The sequence below is a fragment of the Athene cunicularia genome (genome assembly GCF_003259725.1).
Source record: "Athene cunicularia isolate RWA chromosome 2 unlocalized genomic scaffold, athCun1 chr2_part1, whole genome shotgun sequence".
NCBI lineage: Eukaryota > Metazoa > Chordata > Aves > Strigiformes > Strigidae > Athene > Athene cunicularia.
The window spans coordinates 54,708,349-54,723,771 of NW_020799095.1; the positions used below are offsets into that span (position 1 = coordinate 54,708,349).

Consider the following 15,423-nt stretch of genomic DNA (forward strand, 5'->3'; position numbering starts at 1 on the left):
GCAGTATGCTGTTCCATAATAAATACAATGTGCATGCTAGGTATGTATAATTAATGAAAACAGACTGTGCACTGTGAATAATACAGTTATCAAGACACAATAAGCACAGAACAATTTTCCAGGAAAATTTTGTAACAGTATCTTTTGGAAGCAAGCAAATTCATTTTTTGATTTAAGCTTCAGTCAGTACATTTACAGCAGTAATTCACCTGCATAAGTCTCATTTTATGACTTTCCACTTACCAACACAGCTCTAAAAGAAAGACTGAGCTCTTCTTCTGGTTGACACATGGGGAACAAATTTATTCATTAGAATATGAATCATAAAAAAAGACAGGTTGATGTGCTAATGGCAGGCTGAGCATCAAAGGATGGAGTTAAAGATCTTCCCTTATTTGTATACAAGTCAATATGGAATAGTGTCATAGGCTTTGTCTAGGCTAAGATTTAAAAGTAAACTGTTAACATGTCTTAACTAACACATATGCTAAAAGTCTTTTATGGTTGTACGTGTATACTTTGACGCATCTTAAGCTGATCAAAATGTAGCATGGTGGGAAATGAATCTTAATCAAGGTAAGGAGATGGACACTAGGGTGTTGCAAACCAGAATTCCAAAATGCATTAGTCAGAACTTGATAGCTGAAGGTTTTTTTCTGTGTCTCAAGTCATCAGCTAGAAATGGCTATGAGGAGAAAGTTAAATTAAGTACTGTTTATGAAAGTGAACAGCTAGAATCCTCAGTTTCATTTACATCAAGTTAAATCCATAAGGCATCAGCCATGCCATGTTAACTTAAGCTACAATGCTTTATCACTAAAGTAATCCTATCCAGAAAGAATAGGAAATAAAAGCAAATTCAATCCTATATTTGAAGTTAAAATATACTAAGTCAAGAAAACCAACAAAACTCTTTCCACAGTTTGAAAGCTCTTTTAACAAGTTAGCATGACGTATTAAGAATGAAGTAACTCCACTGGCCCAGAAGAATGATCTGCACTCTTTGAAAACCGAAGGAATCATTTAAAAATACTAAAGCATCACATATTAACCATATTTCACTTTCCTGTATTAAAATCACAACAATGAGCTTTTTTGGGTAACAATGACCTGTGCTTTATGATTTTCCTGTCAAGTAATGTTACAAGGATGGGTACTATTTGCATGACAGTTAAGCATTAATGAGCAAACTCATGTAGGAGACACATAAGAATGCAGAGCAGAGTTAAATCTGGGTAGGATACACAACTAAGCTAAAAGGATTTGACAGATAATGACTTTATGTTCATTACCATTGTTTTCCATTGAGAATTAGTTATCCAACCAACCAAAAAGAATTCTTTTCTGTTACACACACATATGTATATGTATGCATCTCAAAACAATGGCTTTAAAATCAAGAAAAATATTACCAGCAGCCACACCAACACATCTTTAAAATTGTGGCTGAATTTTCACCTCTTACTGATGCAGCTGTGTTATTTACCTATATCCTGCAAATCTATTAAATAAGCTATCAGTTGCATTTCTAGTATATACCCTTGGAGTGAGATGTTAGTTTACGGTGACTCAGGCAGTAGTGGGACAACTAAAAAGTGGAGGATTCTATCAAGAAAAGAGCCTTTATGGTGGCACGTGAGTTACAAAGAAATGCTAACGTGTTCTTCAGTGCTGACACAGCAAACAAACAAGCACAAATAATTCTTCATGTCTGAAGGTGAAAAAGGAATGCAATGCCATTCTCTGGGTGGGAAGGCACATTTATTATTTCAATATAGAATTTATGCTGGTTGATAGATGTAGACCAAGAGGAGAAAAAACAATAGAGTCTTGCATGTATTCAGTTTGAGCAATGTGGATTTCACCCAAAACAAGGACAGAAAATTGAGAAAACCTGGATTTTTATTTTCAGTATTTTAACAGTAACAGGTTATTATGAGTTTTACTCACTTAAGTTAACCAATTAACTAGAGGATGTCATCAACCTGAATCAGGATGGGATACATGGTAAGGCAACCTCCCTTCTGTAAATAACTTTTACTCATTCATCTTTTATTCATTCATTTTATAACATGACCTAAACTCAGTACAATTTTACTAGCAGGATGCATTAAGGAAAAGAAAAATACATTACATTTCCTAGCCATTGTCCATAACTTTACCTTTTCCCTATAAAGAATGAGGTAATGAAAACTCAGTAAGGTTTATGAGACCCTTGCAAATTCAGAACAGCAAAAATCTGCCTTTCTTATTGGCTTATACATAGCGTAATTTTTTTGCTAAGGTTCTGGTCAACAAATATTATGTTTGTTCCAGGGGAACACCAATGCAGCTTGTCTCGAGAGCTACCGCTGTGTTCCTCGGAAGACTCAGAACATGGGTAGAAAAATGTCAAGGGGGAAACCTTGCCTAAACCTAGGCCAGATAGTAAAACTCCCCAGGGGAAAATCATATTTATTAAGTCACTCCTCTTGTTCAGTAAAGGTTAGCAAGCATTTCAGCGATTTTCCTCTTGGGTCAAATAAAGCTGAAAGTGAGTGGGTATGATACCACCTGACAGGCCATGATTTTTAGCTGGAAGCTACAGCACTATTTTGGACTCCTAGGTTCTGGATCTTGGTTTGCAATAACAAAACAACATCTCCATGCTTATTTTGTCAAACAAGCTAAGAACAGTTATTTTATTTCCAGAGTATAACACAAGGTTTTTTGCTCAATGTCCCATCACCGTGTGTGAGTCTAGAGCAGGCTGGCAATAACAACTGTTTAATCACAATGGCTGCAACTGTTGGATACTGCAGAAAATTGCTTCTGATAAAGCTTTAAAAGAACCAAAACCTCTACTTACTTTCTTTCAGCCCTATGAAAGTGCATTCCTGTGAGAGGCTCATTGTGTTCCTCTTAAGGAAAATAAATCCACTGTATTTACTGAGAGATGCATTCCGTAGATGATTTACCATCTTATTAAGATGATTCTACCTCATATTGTTCTGGCACACAGGCTCTCACAAACATCATTTTCAATACTCTGCTTTTCAGATCTCATCACAATCCTAAACTAGGTCACCTGGAATGACAGTATGGTACATAAACAAATAGATCAGATCCAACTTCTCCCATTCTTAAGTACCTGATATTTAGAGGTATTGTCCCTGCAAAGGGAAGTAGTTTAGGAGCAAACAACAAATGTTTTAGATGAACCTTTTTCCGACAGCTGGTTCCTCAAATCAAGCTCAGGTTGATAACGAGTGACAGTGACTGCCAGTCGAGGGCTGTTCAATCGGTTTTGCAACACCAAACTTCTCATTTCTAGCAGACTGGGGGCACAGATTTGCACCTCGGGGGGTTGAGGGGGCTGAGGCTGAAATGGCTCTGGCATGTAAGCCGTCTCTGCACCCTGAGACAGGGAAGCTCCAGGTCAGGGCTGAGGTCATTCCTGTTGGGGCGGCAGGCAGCAAGATCTATTCTTAGCATGTTAGCTGACATTTGGTAAAACTATAGAAAATACAAGGGAGTTTGTGAATACTTTGCTAAGAGGCCAAGAGCCACGTCACCCTGATAACTCATATTACAGCTACAGCTTACCTCATGTTAGTTACTGCATGTTAGCTAAGTTGTAGTAAAAAATACATTCATTGTCCAGTGGAGGCAAGACAGCTGAAAATTAATGATAAGGCGAACTCACTATGACATTGGCCATATTTAATTAATTTCAGGAATAAACAGATGAACCAGACTAACATTTCAAGGGACATCAAACTAATGTTAATGTTGATCAATCCATAAATATGCAACCTCTTAACAGTTGGCATCCTAGAAAAAAATATGGGATTTTATATTGCTTTGATATTTTGCTTTCTAAAACACACCCAAAAAATTACTTAAAATGGACAGCTGTTATCCCCAAAGGTATTTATTTTAGCTATCTCACTCTTGCTACTCAGGCAAACCCTGAGGGAGGGGAAGAGGGACAGGGAAAAAAAAAAAAAAAAGAAGATAAAGGAAAAAACAACTAGAAACAAAGTAAGCAATAAAATATTGAACCTCCACAATCCAGGACTAGAGCATAAAATTGCTGAATATGAAATTAAATTAGTGCCAGACACTGTTGGAATCATCAACATCACTTAAATTCTAAGTTCAGGTTCTGATACATGGTCTTTAAATGAAAAAAATAACTGATTTGAATTCCCTGGTCTCCACCTGTTGTAAATAGTTGCAAAACACAAACCATTTTCTTTACACCTATAGCTTCTGCTGAGTTCAGTAGTTCAAAAAGTCTCATTATTGCAGCAGATAAGACAGAATTATGACTCTGTGCTTGACATAGTGGAGTGCCTCATTACACACTGTCACAGACATCACAGGATGCACCAGAGATTTCTTTGTCAAGGAGAAATAATGAGCTGTCCTGGGTCCACAGTGTCTTTTATAGCCTCCCAGATGTTTGCATTTATTTATTTATTTATTGCACTTAAAACGTCCCCCAAACCTGTATCAACTAAGTAATGAAAAATAAACCTTTATCAGCATAAACCCGATAAAGATCAAAATACCAAGATTGCTGACAGGGCACGGTAATGGAAATAATCTGTTTATTCAGCATTCTGCTTTGATAATATGGGATGCACTCAGATTCCTTCCACAATTCCCTCCTCATTAACATCCTGTCCAGTTTGCCACAGGCCATGACGTAGTCTCCAATAATAGTTTTGGCATATGTTTCCTAAGGAAAGGCCCGGCCACCCTTCTGTTGAGCGGATGTCGATTGTGTTAATGCTGAAGATGCTTATGCACCGCCTCCTGCTGGGTCTGAGCCTCAGTGTTCACGTGACCTGTCACTATCACTTAATACCAACCACCACACATCATACACAGATAATAAGATCTCCTCTACAAATGGGCAATGCATGTATGTGCATGTCTATGCATATGCACATGCACACACACCAGGCATGCACTTGAAGCACAGAGTAGAAATGCACTGTATATTATGGTGAAAAAAAAAAATCACTATTATCCCCTGAAATCTTAAAGGAAAAGAAAAAATACCTTAGGGAAAAGGCAAGTTCTTTCAGTCCCATCATCACAGAGCCTCATGTACAGTGGCCAGTTACACTTGCTTAAGGCTTCTTCTCTGTCCCGCCCCCCCCTTTTTTTTCCCCCCAAGAGATATGCAGAAGTAGCACGGCTGTCATTTTAATGCAAAACCGTAACAAAGTCTTCAGCAGTGAGAAGACAAAATAAGTTCCCAAATGCATGAGATGCACTGGTTGGAGTACTGATCCTCAATAAACAGGATAACCAGAGATAAACAGCCAAACCTTCCTTTTTGGCCACTTCTACATCAGTAAATTAAACAGTACCAAGAAGCAATCCCAGACAGTAGACTTTAATTGTCTCTGCAGTTGAGTTATTAGACAAGTCCTTGGCACAGCTTTGGCACAGGCTTGCCAAAACTCTCCCTGGCACCACAGGGGAAAAATACAGCTCAGGGTTAAATCCTATATGGTAGCTGGATGTGACCCTTCTTTTGGAGAGTAAGAATTATATGATATGGTCATAGGCTGTCCGTACCCTCAGTGCCAGAGGATACTCCCATGCACATTTAACTTCTTAATACAGACCCAGCCTTTCTGTCCATTGTCAAAGCAAATCTCTGGTTTAATAACAGGTACCAGATCTCTCTCAAATATGGAATAAGATAACAGTACCATTATTTCTGACTAAAATTTCACAACTTTCCCTGCCAGGTGAAACAAACTATGTCTTAGCTCCATCACACAGCCCTGCAAGGAACGTCCAACTAGACAGTATGTAGAAAAGCAAGAATTTGCCTTATCCAGTGCATTCCTTACCCAACATTCTCAAAAGATAAAGTATTAACAGCAAAACCAACCCTGAAAACAACATGTAAAGGAATACAAAGACATCAAATGCACAATATCAAGCCTATAGCCTTCTCATTTAAAAATAATTATGGGTAGATAAGCATATACACATACATGCAACTTAAACACCTCAGCATTCACAACATTGTAGAAATTTCTGAATTATTGTTCATGCCTATGTAGTGACAGATAATGGGATGTCTGCAGGGCCTAAAATCTCACTGGGGGAAAAGAAGATTGATTCTTACGGTCCTAAAGCAGCATCTAGAGGATGGAGTTCCCATCTGCTTTCATGCTGGGACTGGGATTTCTGGAACCTGTTCACCCACAGTACGTACTTCCCCTGATGACACCCGGTTGAGGAGAAGCCAGAGTTTTACTGTGTTTACTATGTCTGCTGAACCAGAAGATGCAGCAAAGCAGAGGTAGAAAGTACAGAAAGTCAACAAAGAGCAGCCTAGACTTTATTTTCTAGAGGTAAGCAAAAGGAATGAAAAACGGACAGTTGAAGTATGCTTCAGGATTTCACATTTTTCCAAGCAGAAAAAAACCCCAGTACAATTTCTCACAGAAATCCAACTCTTAACTACTCCATGGCTGTGTGCCTTCAAATCCATAACTTTGAATTCTCATCTCCAATATATACATGGTTATCAGTTTCCACAGGTCAAAAAAGGTGACTTGACTGTCTCCTTCTGAAATTCTTCCTAAAGAGTTGCATATCTTCACATTCTCTTATTAAAGCAATTAAACAATTCAATAGGGCAACATATACTAGTAAAGGTGCCAATATTGATATTGCTTCTCAATCTACAATCTTAAACTGTGTCTACAATGATTTAGTGCAGCATCAATACTAAACACAGTCAAAGTACATCCCTCTGATATTCCTTTCTTTGCTCATCATCGTTTTCTCACCTTGCCCTTCACATGACAGGTGAACTTGCATCACAAAACTTATTTTGACAGAGACATGTCAAGGGCTATAATCTGGCACAAAATCTTCTCAGAAAAAGAAGCAGGATGGGCATTTCTTCCTAGTACTATCCATTTTAAGATTGCAGGGTGATATTGATTGTGATTTGTTTTTCCTAAAGCCACATTTCATATATTCCCATGTTCGGCAACACCCTTGTGATCTGCTGACCTTTCTTAAAACTGCCATAGATTACCCCCAAAGCGAAGACCTTCTTAATGAAAATGGTTGTTCCCTCATATTTATAATTTAGAAAGGAAATAAGAGAACACAGGCAGGAAGGAAAGTATGGGAAGATACAGAAGCAAAAATGAGAAAACTGTAAGTAGAGAGTCTATGTATAAATTCTAAACCAGAGCAAAAACTCCTTATTTCAAAATACGCCACTCACAAAACTACATGTATTTTAAAGGGCAATATTCACCTGCTCTTTGCAATACTGGACTGTAAGGAATTATAGTTGGTAAATATGTTTTAGATACAACACAATATATGCTGAGAAGTCAACAAGGTAAAGTATTACAATGAGTTAGCTGCAAAGCATGCTAAAGATCTGACCTCCTTCCCCCTCCAAGCATGCTGCAACATCTCTAAGGTGGTACAGAAAACCCAAGGCATAAAGCCAGGCATGAGAAATGTCACTCACCAATGTCTGTTTTGGTTATATTTCCCATCACCAAGCAGACAGGAAACATTCTCAGGCTCACGAAGAGGCAAACAGAAGCCAGAGCTAAAAGTAGACTCTTTTTTTTCTTTTTCTCCCCTGCACTGAAAGAACAGAAGCTATATGGGGATCGGGTTATTATTTGGTTCCTTACCGCCTTCAGGTGGTTCCAAATTAAAACAGATTGTCAGAAGATGTACCCATCTACTCTACTTCTTCTTCATATGGCATGCTACAACATTATTACATCTATGCCCATCAGCACACTCCAGACAAAGGTATGTTGGCATTTCACTATCCTACCTTTTTTTTTCTCCCTCTTCAGAAACTTACAGGTCAACAGCCAGGTTAAAAATAAATAAATAAATAAATAACTCTGGACTTCATCACCACAATCTTTTTTTTTTTTTTTTTTAAAAGCTGCTGCACCTGGAACACAGCAGTTGTGACATGGATATCTCCCCAAGAGCTCTGCCATCTCCCACATCACCCGTCTCTGCTGTAACCACCACAGTAGCATGCCTGTCTTTTCTTGTCCCCAGGGTCATCAAAGGCATTTCCAATTCCATGGGTCTTAACATCCCACTAATCTTAAAGAAATTTTCAAAGGAAGCAGTCACTAAAATGAACAATTGTTCCAGGTTTTGAAGTTTAATTACATGTAGCCCAGTATCTTCTTTTTCACACTTCAGACTGTAGGTGGAATTACTGCTCAGGGAGCAGGCTGTCACTAGCAGTGAACTGCTTACATGAACAAATAGGCACATGCAATAAACACGCTGAATTTAATATATAATAATGATTAGCACTCTCCCATTTTGCTTTTTATTTGTGGACAGCTAGACAACAAGAGAAAGAGATGTTTGCAAACAAAGTTTTCATATCAGATACGTGCACAGAAAACCACCACAGACCTCTTTAAATATATTATATATATATATATATATATATATATATATATATATATATATATATATATGTGATATTCAAAATATCTGAAAGACACAAAATAGTTGACGATGCAAGCCTGATCTCCTGTAGCACTTATTGGCAATTCATATCCACTTTACAACACGCAAAAATTATGTAGAAAACTATGCATGCAATATTTCAAACTCATGAACTTGTTGGCTTACTTATGTCTTCATAACCTTGCATGTTGATTTGCAACTACTGTGATTTGCAAGAGCAGTAAAATAAATGTTAAAACAGCCCTGCAAAATACATCCAGAACTTCAGGACACCCCAATATAAGCATTCTTCTGTTCACTCACAGAAATACAGAAATTCATCATCAATAACTGCTATGACTGAAACTAGCTGAAGTTAAAAAAAAAAAAAATATCCCAGGTGTATATTTGAATTATTTGATGTTTTATTAATACAAACAATGAAAATTTTTTTCTACCTTCTATTTTTTTCTAGCTGTGCCTCAGTGCAAACACTTCAGAATATTTTACCTTCTACCATAACAACAAAATTCTTTTCTTTCTGCAAAAAGAAAGAAAAATAGTAAAGATTACATCAGATGTTTTTCATTACACAATATATCAGAACTATACTACAGTGAAGTGAAGATGAAAGCTCGATTTGGGAATGCAGCAAAAGAACCTTTCAGCTGTGAATATTGAGGCAGCTTCCTCTTGGATTACTACGCTTCTGTTATTGTTGCGGTTGCTTGTGAACTATCCAGAATTTGCTGCTGAACACAAACTAGAGAAGACTTCAGAAATATTACAGTACTGGTTTTAACTACATGAAAAACAACTTAAATACAAAAAATCATGTCAATATTTCCAAGATGGACTGGCTGTTCTTATCCATTCAAATCAACTTTGAAACATTTTCCAGGATCTATTATCCAGTCCCCAATGTTGAAGCATCCTTAAAAATCACTCAGTGCAATTGAAGAAGGTCCACATTTTTCAGCAGAAGTGTCCTTATACTAATAAGGGCTCTGAATTGATTCAGAAGGCATTATCCAAGTCAACCTGCACATTATAGTAACACAGGCTTAGTTCATGGTAGCATTATGTGAAACTAGACCAGGGCCCAGGAATGCACATATGCGCTCAGGTTTCCACAAATGTGTGAATGCATTCAGATACCCGTTTTCTAAAATCCTCTTAGAGGACTTCAACAATTCATTTAAAAGGCTTGTTGAGATTTTCTGGTTTTCAGTACATTCGATCTCCCTAGTGATTATAATCAGCCCCAAAACCTACAGCAATACATGTAGCATTCTTAAATTACACTCTCCAACTGCAAGCTTTTCATCCTAACAAGAGTAAAAAGAACAGGTACCTAGATTTTGTGCCTGTGTTGGAAATTTTCAAGATAATGTCCAAACATATTTTAATGCTAACACAATATTAATAGATATCTAGATATCTGCATGTTAATATTGTGACTACAGTTTATAGGAATATGCTTCTAATATTCTATTTTAAACTCATTAAAGTACATTCTTATTGCTATATTCCTTGTCTATATTTGTACAGCATTTCCTTTCTAAATGATTATTGTCATTAAAATTATACTGCAACATGTCTGTCTTTTAAGGACAACCATTTATTTGTTCACACACTTCTATTTCATGCACTCCTTAAAGTAAGACTGGAAAAGAAAAGGTAGTACATTTCAATTTTATCGTGTCATTATTTACTAATTAATAAAATGCTCCCTCTGGATGCAAATACAACTTTATGCACTCATTTTTCACTTTAAATCAGAAGCACTACTACAGTATAAACTGAACAGTTCTACACAAAGTTAAAGACAAGCTCCATTTTGTGCCACAATATGAAACGTGATTGTTATCATCATCACCATGTTCAGTGAATACTAGCAGTCTTAGATCTTTGGTGCACAGCAGCATCCCAGATCTCTTGTTGAAGTTGCTCTGGTCCTACACTTTTAAATTAATGGACTGCAGAACAGATAACTGGGTGCAGAAGGTGACTACAGAACGAATAGTGGGTGCAGGAGGTGACTGTACTGACAAGAGTAGGAGCTGCCATCCTGTTGCACTTCTGGACCCATGAGGTCCTGCAGTACAACTAGAGGTGTCAGAGATACTATTCTATTCTGTTCCTGAAGCATCCATTTGCTACAGTACCAAGACTGAGAACACCACAGATATTGCAGAGTCATCTCTGGATGTGGCCTCTCAAAGGCCATCCTGCCCACCCCACTACTCCAGTGACCAGCAACTCAATGATCTTGAGTTGGCCCTTGGATATCCCTAGGTCTTCCCCCCCGAAAAATCTGTCGAGGGCACATTGTCTACCCTGCCTTCCTTCCTGCTGCAACACAGCCTCTATGCCAGGGAATTAGGTTTGCTGCTTGAATTTCCTGAGCCTCACAAGGGGTGGGGAAGCTGTCCAGGAACAGTTGGCTCTTGGACCTCTCAGAGGAAAGGAGCTAGAGGTGGGGAAGCAAAGACCTCACCGATCAGACAGTCATTTCCTCTGGCTGACAATATACAATATTCCCATAAATCCATCTTCTGCAGGACAAGACAATCACCTGAAGAGCTAAAATCTATATGCGACACTCAGGTCACAAGCAAGGCTGAGATATCTCGGTAATATCAGAGGCACATTTACCCACAGAGAGGAAGTAATCAGAAAGAAGATGGTAAGTAACAACAATTTGCTTATATAACAACAGGGGACAAAAAGCTGTATGTCTTGAGCAAAATAACATCTCGCTTCTTCCAAGAAATTGAACTATAATCCTCAGCTGACAAAATAAGAACTTTAAAGTATTATTTTAGCATGAGGAATAATCATACTGCCAGCATTGCTGCTCTGCTGCATCTGCCTTGTTTTCCGATTGCTCCAGTCAGCTGTTCAGAGGTGCTCAGGTAGACCATGTTGGAGCAGGGACAGGACTGGAAAGGTTCCTGTGGCAAAACCTGTGTGAAGTATAGGTCTGTGTTCATTGCCTCCTGTAACAGAATTAATTATTGAGCTGCTCATGGCCTTTGAACCTCAAGGGTTATGATCTGAACAAGAATACACCCTGTCACTGAAGTTCACTGAAGTGCAGATGCTGAAACTATAAGGCTAATTCTCTTTCTTAAAGGGAATCAAAACACCCTGATGGCACCTGGTGAACATTAAAGTGAGCTTTGGTTTCAAAGTCAGAAGCCCTTGGGAAAAACAGAGGTCACATTTGCCAGGTCACTCTTTGCTCTCCAAACATTGCTTTCCTCCCTTCTTTATGTTTTCCTTTACACTATCAAGCCTGACAAATATTTTTCTTCTTTTTTTCCCTTTTCTCACCCTCTCTCCACACCCCCCTTCAGTTGTCCCACCATCTGTACCAGCCTGTTCTACCCTCACTATGCCTGATTAGGAGAGCAAGCTCATTTGTATGATAAAGTAGAGAAACAGAGCTGGTAAAGCCAAGTGAGCTGTGACCCTTCCATGACCATCACATGGTTATTCTCCTGTGCTTCAGCCTTCAAGTCAGCATCCATGCAATGTTATCCAAGTGCATGGAAAGCAGCTCCTACACCTTAAAGCAGAGCCACCACTACCTATGTGGCTCATGAGTGTGAAACAAGCAGGGACCAACTTCTATCAAAAAGGCAAAAAAATGTAACACTAAAGCAGCTGGTCTAGGAGTTTGTTTTCGAGAGGCTGTTGGCAGAAAAGAAAAACAAAGGGGTGGAGTGGGAGAAGAGAAGACTTCTCCCAACAGGAAGATTCTTCTCAACTCGTCAGTGGTGGTGAGTTCACATCCTAAAGCAGACAAACTCAGATCCCTTTCACATAAGTCGCACCAGCTGCACCAGAAAAAAGTTATGTAACATAGCTGAAGATGATCTCAATTATCTAGGTAAACTACAGCTCACAGCAATATTCACTTATACACTTGCTAACTCATTACCTTTAATCACCAAACAAAACAATGTTTCAAAGCTGGAAATATCTTGTAGGAGTCAGAATTGCTCTACTGTATCTAAGAACTGTGCACAGCAGAACTAAAGCCGCCTCCCTTGCTGCATCTAGGCACCTATGTCTATTATTATCTGTAGGTGAAACAGAGCTGCATGAACACTGTTGGCATGGCAATATAAAGGAAATTTGTTCCCAACTAGGCCCTTACCCTGTGATTTTATATGTCTGTGAATACACTGAATCAGGAAGGCTTCAATATTTTAACAGATGAAAAAGTAGGGGTTTTTTTCTTAGAAAGGATTTCTATAATGATTAACCACTCTTAAATAAATCTTTCTTTCTCTTGCTTACTTGTAAAGATAAAATAATTGGATAAATCATTTTGTTTAAAAATTAAATTATCTGAATTTCTTCATACACTTGTTCATAAGCAAGGTTTGGACTGTGACTGGAAGGGTGGTACACATGAGTCCTGTCTCTGAGGCACCGAGGGGGCAGAGCGCTGCAGGCAGACTGAAAGATACCCGGAATTCCATTTCTGGAGATACTGAACTTTTGAAACCCCATCCCCAAATGGTGGAGATGACTCGCTGCCAACTGTCTAAGAGCATGACCAGGACTGGAAGCACCTACCATCTCAGCACTCCTTGGATCTCCTCCTCTGCCCACTGGCATATGTCTCAAGAATAACCTGTTCCAATATGTTATAATCATTTATCAAAATAAAGGCTATATACACAAATATCCTAATTTAAATGCCAGAAGCTGACACCAAATTGTACATGTTGTTCACATTTAAATCAGAGCCACTCTACTGAATTCCTAGGGGCAAATGAAGCCAGTGATGCCTTTCCACATTTACCCAGTTACAGAGGGACAGAGTTTGCCTCGCACTCCATAACAGAGGTGATCCAAGGACAGGACTTGGAAAAAGCCTACAGCTATACTTGGGGAAGCACAGAGTATTTTCACTTTATATATTTAATTTCTTTACAGCTGGGTGTCCGTATACAACAAATTGCGAGACACCAAAATTAAGAGGGTTGAGTAGGGTGAGTATGCATTTATCCTGGGTCCAACTCTGAAGGAAAGAAAACAAGGTGCAGTATTGGTGCTTATAAGAAACCCAACACTAAACAGACATAAAAGCAGTACCTTTGTAAGAACTTTTCCCCACAGCACAGCATCTGTCTGTACTTCAAGAACTCTCCAATCCTTGGGTCACAACTGATCTAGCCAGCTTCCCTTCTGGATGGATATGGTCTTGGTCATCCCTTTCTCCCTCTGCAATGCTTGTAACTGATTGAAAATTTTAAGAGCATGGCACTAGGCAGGGGTTTTTGCATGGAGATCCACAATTTTTTTCAAAATAATTCTCCTCACTTTTCTTTCTCTCTGCTCTACCTCAGAGCATCTGTGAGAGGAAAAGATTGGTACCAGCGGTCTGAATGTTGAAGCTGTATGTTTTGCATTAAAGACTACGATTTATTTCAGGAGGTAGACCTGCTGTACACAGATCATGCATCAGGCAACGTGACAATCATCTGATGTCACCATGAGCTCACACACCTGCTCCAACGGCGTGAAGAGCTGAGGGTTTTCCCTGATTGATGTGTGCTTCATGAAGTTGTGTGGGTGAAGGATGTGGGCTGGCCCTGGCAGCACACCGACCTGAACTTCCCCCTGACATTGCACAAGAAGACAGACTGAGACTCATACCTGCCCACCCACACAGACAAACCAGCAGATATTAAAACACATGACCTTAAAAAACAGGGCACAAGCAAAAAGAGGGAAACATCTCTCCCTTATTCTTTTTCTTCCCTTTCTCAACAGCACTGCAAATAAGTTATACATGAAAATACCAACATAAAAGCAGAGGGCTGGCTTCACCTCTAGTGGAGCCCTGCTGACTCAAATCAAGATAGACAAACAGACTAGGTCAGCCTCCTGCCTTCACCATGTTTGCTAACATGCTCCTATTACCCCCCTCCTAGAAATACCTTCATATATTTCTAACTCTCCACTTGTCTATTTAATTCCAAAAAGAAAAGAGGGGGGAAAATTTAAAAAATTGCACTTCTGTCTGTATGAAAAGTATAAGTTTGGCTCAAGAAAGTTTCTGGAAAGTACAGAAGGACCAACTTCTTAACTCTACAAAAACAACAACTTCTACCACATATGCTCATGTTCACCTATCTCCTGAGAGGAAATTCACTGCTCAGAAACCTGATATTCCGCATGCTCTAATTAAGGAAAAAGGAAATAGCTTTCACAGTCTCTTGTGCAAGGGCCAATGAACATAAGTCAAACACTCACCTAAAACCATGAAAACACTTTGAAAAGAAGTAAAACAAACATTCTGCTAATTTCCCAGGTGTATATCCAGTAATGTTTCTGATATAAAGAGCAGTGGGTAGCAAAGGCGAAAAGAATTTAGTGATGTGGGAGAGATATGTACCTTTATAATCCATCCTCGATGCATTTTACACATTTGTGATGGAGGGGAGCTGCTTTAGCAGGGCTACTAGGGTAGCACAAAATGGAGGCAGTGTTACATCTCAAAAAGCTACTTTCTGAGAAGCGTTATGGTTCTCTGGTCACACTTATTTCTGTAGCACCTACTAAATGCTTACTTCAAGTTAGCAAGAGTCAAAAGATACACAGCCCAGTAAGTCCTTATGCACCTCCTGAAGTTTCAGGAAGAAAGTATTCCTCCTGCAAGCGTTTAGGAAACTCCAAGTCTTTTTTTCACATTCAAAACACTTTCTGTCCATGGTGTAACGTGTTATTCCACCTGCTTCCAACCAGTTCGGTGATGGTGATTTTTCATCACACTTGTACCAAGGAAGGGGAAAAGAAAAAGTGCTAGCCAAAAATAATGTTTACATACACGTTTCCAGTTCCATTCAGCATCACCGTTATCTGCATGAGTCTGGCCCCTTTGAGCTCAGCACCAGCACTGAAAGAAGGCAGGTGAGC

General features: G+C 38.9%; 1 long non-coding RNA gene across 2 annotated transcripts in view; it reads right to left on the reverse strand.

The window, feature by feature from the left end:
• Nucleotides 1–15,423, reverse strand: part of LOC113477077 — a 262,249-nt gene that overhangs the window by 32,316 nt on the left and 214,510 nt on the right. Inside the window, exon 5 of one of the 2 annotated variants that reach the window (XR_003397840.1) lies at nucleotides 11,381–11,483. The exons of the other annotated variant lie outside the window; for it this stretch is intronic. This is a non-coding gene — a long non-coding RNA (uncharacterized LOC113477077). Of the gene's footprint in view, nucleotides 1–11,380; nucleotides 11,484–15,423 lie in introns of those variants that run through there. 2 annotated transcript variants of the gene reach the window in all.